The sequence below is a fragment of the Oncorhynchus masou genome, chromosome 16 (genome assembly GCF_036934945.1).
Source record: "Oncorhynchus masou masou isolate Uvic2021 chromosome 16, UVic_Omas_1.1, whole genome shotgun sequence".
NCBI classification, from domain to species: domain Eukaryota; kingdom Metazoa; phylum Chordata; class Actinopteri; order Salmoniformes; family Salmonidae; genus Oncorhynchus; species Oncorhynchus masou.
Window position 1 is genome coordinate 43811044 of NC_088227.1, and position 8983 is coordinate 43820026.

The window sequence follows — 8983 nt, forward strand, 5'->3', positions numbered from 1 at the left end:
CCCAGTTAATATTAACCCAGCTGACCAAGTTAATATTAACCCAGCTGACACAGTTATTGACAACCCAGCTGACCCAGTTATTAATAACCCAGCTGACCCAGTTAATATTAACCCAGCTGACCCAGTTATTAATAACCCAGCTGACACAGTTAATATTAACCCAGCTGACCCAGTTATTAATAACCCAGCTGACCCAGTTAATATTAACCCAGCTGACCCAGTTAATATTAACCCAGCTGACCAAGTTAATATTAACCCAGCTGACACAGTTATTGACAACCCAGCTGACCCAGTTATTAATAACCCAGCTGACCCAGTTAATATTAACCCAGCTGACCCAGTTATTAATAACCCAGCTGACACAGTTAATATTAACCCAGCTGACCCAGTTATTAATAACCCAGCTGACCCAGTTATTAATAACCCAGCTGACACAGTTAATATTAACCCAGCTGATCCAGTTAATAACCCATCAGACCCAGTTAATAATAACCCAGCTGACCCAGTTAATAATAACTCAGCTGACCCAGTTAATATTAACCCAGCTGACCCAGTTCTTAATAACCCAGCTGACCCAGTTAATATTAACCCAGCTGACCCAGTTATTAATAACCCAGCTGACCCAGTTATTAATAACCCACCTGACACAGTTCATATTAACCCAGCTGACACAGTTAATAACCCATCAGACCCAGTTAATATTAACCCAGCTGACCCAGTTAATAATAACCCAGCTGACCCAGTTAATATTAACCCAGCTGACCCAGTTATTAATAGCCCAGCTGACACAGGTAATATTAACCCAGCTGACCCAGTTATTAATAACCCAGCTGACCCAGTTATTAATAACCCACCTGACACAGTTCATATTAACCCAGCTGACACAGTTAATAACCCATCAGACCCAGTTAATATTAACCCAGCTGACCCAGTTAATAATAACTCAGCTGACCCAGTTAATATTAACCCAGCTGACCCAGTTATTAATAACCCAGCTGACCCAGTTAATATTAACCCAGCTGACCCAGTTAATATTAACCCAGCTGACCAAGTTAATATTAACCCAGCTGACACAGTTATTGACAACCCAGCTGACCCAGTTAATATTAACCCAGCTGACCCAGTTATTAATAACCCAGCTGACCCAGTTATTAATAACCCAGCTGACCCAGTTAATATTAACCCAGCTGACCCAGTTATTAATAGCCCAGCTGACACAGGTAATATTAACCCAGCTGACCCAGTTATTAATAACCCAGCTGACCCAGTTATTAATAACCCACCTGACACAGTTCATATTAACCCAGCTGACACAGTTAATAACCCATCAGACCCAGTTAATATTAACCCAGCTGACCCAGTTAATAATAACTCAGCTGACCCAGTTAATATTAACCCAGCTGACCCAGTTATTAATAACCCAGCTGACCCAGTTAATATTAACCCAGCTGACCCAGTTAGTATTAACCCAGCTGACCAAGTTAATATTAACCCAGCTGACACAGTTATTGACAACCCAGCTGACCCAATTATTAATAACCCAGCTGACCCAGTTAATATTAACCCAGCTGACCCAGTTATTAATAACCCAGCTGACACAGTTAATATTAACCCAGCTGACCCAGTTATTAATAACCCAGCTGACACAGTTATTAATAACCCAGCTGACACAGTTAATATTAACCCAAGCTGACCCAGTTAATAACCCATCAGACCCAGTTAATATTAACCCAGCTGACCCAGTTAATAATAACTCAGCTGACCCAGTTAATATTAACCCAGCTGACCCAGTTATTAATAACCCAGCTGACCCAGTTATTAATAACCCAGCTGACCCAGTTATTAATAACCCAGCTGACCCAGTTATTAATAACCCAGCTGACCCAGTTATTAATAACCCAGCTGACACAGTTCATATTAACCCAGCTGACACAGTTAATAACCCATCAGACCCAGTTAATATTAACCCAGCTGACCCAGTTAATAATAACTCAGCTGACCCAGTTAATATTAACCCAGCTGACCCAGTTATTAATAACCCAGCTGACCCAGTTAATATTGACCCAGTTAATATTAACCCAGCTGACCAAGTTAATATTAAGCCAATTGACACAGTTATTGACAACCCAGCTGACCCAGTTATTAATAACCCAGCTGACCCAGTTAATATTAACCCAGCTGACCCAGTTAATATTAACCCAGCTGACCCAGTTAATATTAACCCATCTGACCCAGTTATTAACCCAGCTGACCCAGTTAATATTAACCCAGCTGACCCAGTTAATGTTAACCCAGCTGACCAAGTTAATATTAACCCAGCTGACACAGTTATTGACAACCCAGCTGACCCAGTTATTAATAACCCAGCTGACCCAGTTAATATTAACCCAGCTGACCCAGTTAATGTTAACCCAGCTGACCAAGTTAATATTAACCCAGCTGACACAGTTATTGACAACCCAGCTGACCCAGTTATTAATAACCCAGCTGACCCAGTTAATATTAACCCATCTGACCCAGTTATTAACCCAGCTGACCCAGTTAATATTAACCCAGCTGACCCAGTTATTAACCCAGCTGACCCAGTTAATATTAACCCAGCTGACCCAGTTAATATTAACCCAGCTGACCCAGTTATTAACCCAGCTTACCCAGTTAATATTAACCCAGCTGACCCAGTTATTAACCCAGCTGACCCAGTTAATATTAACCCAGCTGACCCAGTTAATATTAACCCAGCTGACCCAGTTATTAACCCAGCTGACCCAGTTAATATTAACCCAGCTGACCCAGTTATTAACCCAGCTTACCCAGTTAATATTAACCCAGCTGACCCAGTTATTAACCCAGCTGACCCAGTTAATATTAACCCAGCTGACCCAGTTAATATTAACCCAGCTGACCCAGTTAATATTAACCCAGCTGACCCAATTAATATTAACCCAGCTGACCCAGTTATTAACCCAGCTGACCCAGTTTTTAACCCAGCTGACCCAGTTATTAACCCAGCTGACCCAGTTAATATTAACCCAGCTGACCCAGTTATTAACCCAGCTGACCCAGTTAATATTAACCCAGCTGACCCAGTTATTAACCCAGCTGAATAGGGTGCAGGTTTGGGACATATCCTGTCAGCCACCATTGTCCTACCAACCCAATACCCTTCTAACCAAGGAAGTAGCTTCACAGTGTTATATGCTGGTCATTGTGTCTTGTTGGTAGTTTAAACAGCCAAGAAAACCGTAGGTGGCAAAGAAAAAACATTTCATCTGGTTGTATATAGATATACAGTGGGGCAAAAAAGTATTTAGTCAGCCACCAATTGTGCAAGTTCTCCCACTTATTAAGATGAGAGAGGTATGTAATTTTCATCATAGGTACACTTCAACTATGACAGACAAAATGAGAGAAAAAAATCCAGAAAATTACATTGTAGGATTTTTAATGAATTTATTTGCAAATTATGGCGGAAAATAAGTATTTGGTCAATAACAAAAGTTTATCTCAATACTTTGTTATATACCCTTTGTTGGTAATGACAGAGGTCAAACGTTTTCTGTAAGTCTTCACAAGGTTTTCACACACTGTTGCTGGTATTTTGGCCCATTCCTCCATGCAGATCTCCTCTAGAGCAGTGATGTTTTGAGGCTGTTGCTGGGCAACACGGACTTTCAACAACAATAAGTATTGTATCTGGCCCGTTGCTGCAGCCAGGTCTCGGTTGTAAATGAGAAGTTGTTATCAACTGGCCTACCTGGTTAAATAAAAGGTGAAATAAATAAATAATACTAACTAAACATAGTCCACATAAGGGGCTCCCGAGTGGCGCAGCGGTCTAAGGCTCTGCATGTCAGTCCCTGGTTTCGAATCCAGGCTGCATCACATCCCCGCCATGATTGCGAGTCCCGTTGGCGCGGCGTACAATTTTGCCCAGCTTCGTCCTGTTTTGGCTGGGATGGGCCGTCGTTGTAAAATAAGAATTTGTTCTTTAACTAACTTGCCTAGTTAAATAAAGGTAAACAAAAAAAAAAAAAAACTAGATATATTTAGTGCACTACTTTTGACAAGAATCCTATGCGTCCTGGTCAAACGTAGTGCACTAAATGGAATAGGGTGCCTTTCGGGACACGGCAGGGCTACAAAAAGATGTGAGGCTATTTGTGGACGGTGAATGCCTCTAAAATAGAGTGAGCATTGGGTCTCAGTACACACCCCTCTTAGAGCCGTAGCTTTCTGTGAATGAGGCCCCCTGGTTCCAACGGCCCTCGGGGACCATTTTTAGGAAACGCAGGTGTTGACCTTAGTGGAGCCGCTGAGTGCAGAGGCTTGTGCTTGCTACAGGGGAAAATGTACACACCAGACTACACGCGCACGTATGCTGTGGTACGCATATACACACGTACACAGACACACACACACACACACACACACACACACACCCACAGACACACACGCTGAGAGTCCCTGTCCACGCACGCACACACACAAACACACACACAGACACACACGCTGAGAGTCCCTGTCCACGCACGCACACACACACACACACACACACACACACACACACACACACACACACACACACACACACACACACACACACACACACACACACACACACACACACACACACACACACACACACACACACACACACACACACACACGCAGACACACACGCTGAGAGTCCCTGTCCACGCACGCACACACACACACACACACACACACACACACACAGACACACACACAGACACACACGCTGAGAGTCCCTGTCCACGCACGCACGCACACACACACACACACACACACACACATACACACACACACACACACACACACACACACAAACACAAACACAGACACACATGCTCAGAGTCCCTGTCCACGCACACACACACACACACACACACACACACACACACACACACACACACACAGCTCTGGCCTGTTCTCCACTGCAGCTGAAGCCATCTAGCTCTTGTGGCTGATCTGAACATGGCATGAAGCCTTAGATATTCCTGGAGACATATGGTTCATTAGGGGGTAGGGAGGAAATGGGCTATTTAATAATAATATTGGCAGGGAACATCAACAATGGTGGTAATGACCGAGATGACTAAGTTACACATTACATATCCACCTTTGAAACCCTGATTCCCTGGTCAAATTTACTTCCAGGATATTATTCAATCATGACTCCTAACCTATGACCCCTTTCCCAGATTATACGAACACACTTACCACTTCTCTGGGATAGTTTAAGTTTGATGAACGCTCTGGTGTGTAATGGTAACCGTGAAACATTTTGGTTGGCGAAACATTGGAGGAGGTGGCCTCTCAAAAAGTTGAATGTTTTAATCTTTATACCGATCATTCATTGACTGAACATGTTAAAAAATATATATAAATATATATCTCCTCAAACATACATAGTAAAAACAATGTGTAATTTAATAGAAGGATACATTGGGAAAACTATTTTAATTGCAGTGACTCAAATCTGTAGCCTATTATTGGTATATTGTGTAGCCAAGCTAATTCAGATTAACAGGGTGTGTCGGAATATAAATTGACAACAGATTAACTATTTCAAATACAACATGGTTCCATTCTGTGTTTTCATGTGTTTCTGTCTTGTTGAAAGCATTTTTCCCTCCTGGAGTCTGAGACCTTGTGGAAACATGGAGTCTGAGACCTTATGGAAACATGGAGTCTGAGACCGTATGGAAACATGGAGTCTGAGACCTTTTGGAAACATGGAGTCTGAGACCTTGTAGAAACATGGAGTCTGAGACCTTGTGGAAACATGGAGTCTGAGACCTTATGGAAACATGGAGTCTGAGACCTTATGGAAACATGGAGTCTGAGACCTTGTGGAAACATGGAGTCTGAGACCTTATGGAAACATGGAGTCTGAGACCTTATGGAAACATGGAGTCTGAGACCTTATGGAAACATGGAGTCTGAGACCGTGTGGAAACATGGAGTCTGAGACCGTATGGAAACATGGAGTCTGAGACCTTATGGAAACATGGAGTCTGAGACCTTATGGAAACATGGAGTCTGAGACCTTATGGAAACATGGAGTCTGAGACCTTATGGAAACATGGAGTCTGAGACCTTGTGGAAACATGGAGTCTGAGACCTTATGGAAACATGGAGTCTGAGACCTTGTGGAAACATGGAGTCTGAGACCTTATGGAAACATGGAGTCTGAGACCTTATGGAAACATGGAGTCTGAGACCTTATGGAAACATGGAGTCTGAGACCTTGTGGAAACATGGAGTCTGAGACCTTATGGAAACATGGAGTCTGAGACCTTATGGAAACATGGAGTCTGAGACCTTATGGAAACATGGAGTCTGAGACCTTATGGAAACATGGAGTCTGAGACCTTGTGGAAACATGGAGTCTGAGACCTTATGGAAACATGGAGTCTGAGACCTTATGGAAACATGGAGTCTGAGACCTTATGGAAACATGGAGTCTGAGACCGTATGGAAACATGGAGTCTGAGACCTTGTGGAAACATGGAGTCTGAGACCTTGTGGAAACAAACATGAAACAAGACAGCGTAACAGAAGACCTTATGGAAACATGGAGTCTGAGACCTTGTGGAAACATGGAGTCTGAGACCTTGTGGAAACATGGAGTCTGAGACCTTATGGAAACATGGAGTCTGAGACCTTATGGAAACATGGAGTCTGAGACCTTATGGAAACATGGAGTCTGAGACCTTATGGAAACATGGAGTCTGAGACCTTATGGAAACATGGAGTCTGAGACCTTATGGAAACATGGAGTCTGAGACCGTATGGAAACATGGAGTCTGAGACCTTGTGGAAACATGGAGTCTGAGACCTTGTGGAAACATGGAGTCTGAGACCTTATGGAAACATGGAGTCTGAGACCTTATGGAAACATGGAGTCTGAGACCTTATGGAATCATGGAGTCTGAGACCTTATGGAATCATGGAGTCTGAGACCTTATGGAAACATGGAGTCTGAGACCTTATGGAAACATGGAGTCTGAGACCTTGTGGAAACAAACATGAAACAAGACAGCGTAACAGAAGACCTTATGGAAACATGGAGTCTGAGACCTTGTGGAAACATGGAGTCTGAGACCTTATGGAATCATGGAGTCTGAGACCTTATGGAATCATGGAGTCTGAGACCTTATGGAAACATGGAGTCTGAGACCTTATGGAAACATGGAGTCTGAGACCTTGTGGAAACAAACATGAAACAAGACAGCGTAACAGAAGACCTTATGGAAACATGGAGTCTGAGACCTTGTGGAAACATGGAGTCTGAGACCTTGTGGAAACATGGAGTCTGAGACCTTATGGAAACATGGAGTCTGAGACCTTATGGAAACATGGAGTCTGAGACCTTATGGAAACATGGAGTCTGAGACCTTGTGGAAACAAACATGAAACAAGACAGCGTAACAGAAGACCTTATGGAAACATGGAGTCTGAGACCGTGTGGAAACATGGAGTCTGAGACCGTATGGAAACATGGAGTCTGAGACCTTATGGAAACATGGAGTCTGAGACCTTATGGAAACATGGAGTCTGAGACCGTGTGGAAACATGGAGTCTGAGACCTTATGGAAACATGGAGTCTGAGACCTTATGGAAACATGGAGTCTGAGACCTTATGGAAACATGGAGTCTGAGACCTTATGGAAACATGGAGTCTGAGACCGTGTGGAAACATGGAGTCTGAGACCTTATGGAAACATGGAGTCTGAGACCTTATGGAAACATGGAGTCTGAGACCGTGTGGAAACATGGAGTCTGAGACCTTATGGAAACATGGAGTCTGAGACCTTGTGGAAACATGGAGTCTGAGACCTTGTGGAAACATGGAGTCTGAGACCGTGTGGAAACATGGAGTCTGAGACCTTATGGAAACATGGAGTCTGAGACCTTATGGAAACATGGAGTCTGAGACCGTGTGGAAACATGGAGTCTGAGACCTTATGGAAACATGGAGTCTGAGACCTTATGGAAACATGGAGTCTGAGACCGTGTGGAAACATGGAGTCTGAGACCTTATGGAAACATGGAGTCTGAGACCTTATGGAAACATGGAGTCTGAGACCTTATGGAAACATGGAGTCTGAGACCTTATGGAAACATGGAGTCTGAGACCTTATGGAAACAAACATGAAACAAGACAGAGTAACAGAAGACCTTATGGAAACAAACATGAAACAAGACAGCGTAACAGAAGACGGAGGGTCCTGTGTGGCTCAGTCGGTAGAGCATGGCGCTTGGAACGCCAAGCGTCGTGGGTTCGATTCCCGCTGGGACCACCCATATGTAAAAGTAGTGGCCCCAGCCGACTTGTAAGTCGCTTTGGACAAAAGCGTCTGCTAAATGGGATATATATATATGTTTGTTTCCATAAGGTCTTCTAATATATATATATATATATATATATATATATATATTAGAAGACCTTATGGAAACAAACATGAAACAAGACAGCGTAACAGAAGACCTTATGGAAACAAACATGAAACAAGACAGCGTAACAGAAGACCTTATGGAAACAAACATGAAACAAGACAGCGTAACAGAAGACCTTATGGAAACAAACATGAAACAAGACAGCGTAACAGAAGACCTTATGGAAATCTGTGGGAGAGAAGAAGAATTTAGGACAATTTAGCATTGCAAATGGTGACGCCGTGAGTCGAGAAGCAGGTGTTGGTTAAAACGTTTAATGAAAACAACAAACATGAAACAAGACAGCGTAACAGAAGTGAGGTAACGAACACAGGTGCAAATACCAACTGAGGAATGAATGTGTGAATCATAACGATGCGTGCCAGGTACGAATAATGATGAGAGCCAGGTACGAATAATGAGTGCCAGGTACGAATAATGATGAGAGCCAGGTACGAATAATGATGAGTGCCAGGTACAAATAATGATGAGAGCCAGGTACGAATAATGATGAGTGCCA

The 8983-nt window shown here is 43.1% G+C and overlaps 1 non-coding gene across 1 annotated transcript; it reads left to right on the forward strand.

The window, feature by feature from the left end:
* The first annotated feature begins 8251 nt into the window (after positions 1-8251).
* On the forward strand, positions 8252-8327 carry trnap-ugg (transfer RNA proline (anticodon UGG)). The gene has a single exon. It is a non-coding gene; the product is annotated as a tRNA-Pro (tRNA).
* Positions 8328-8983: the final 656 nt, after the last annotated feature.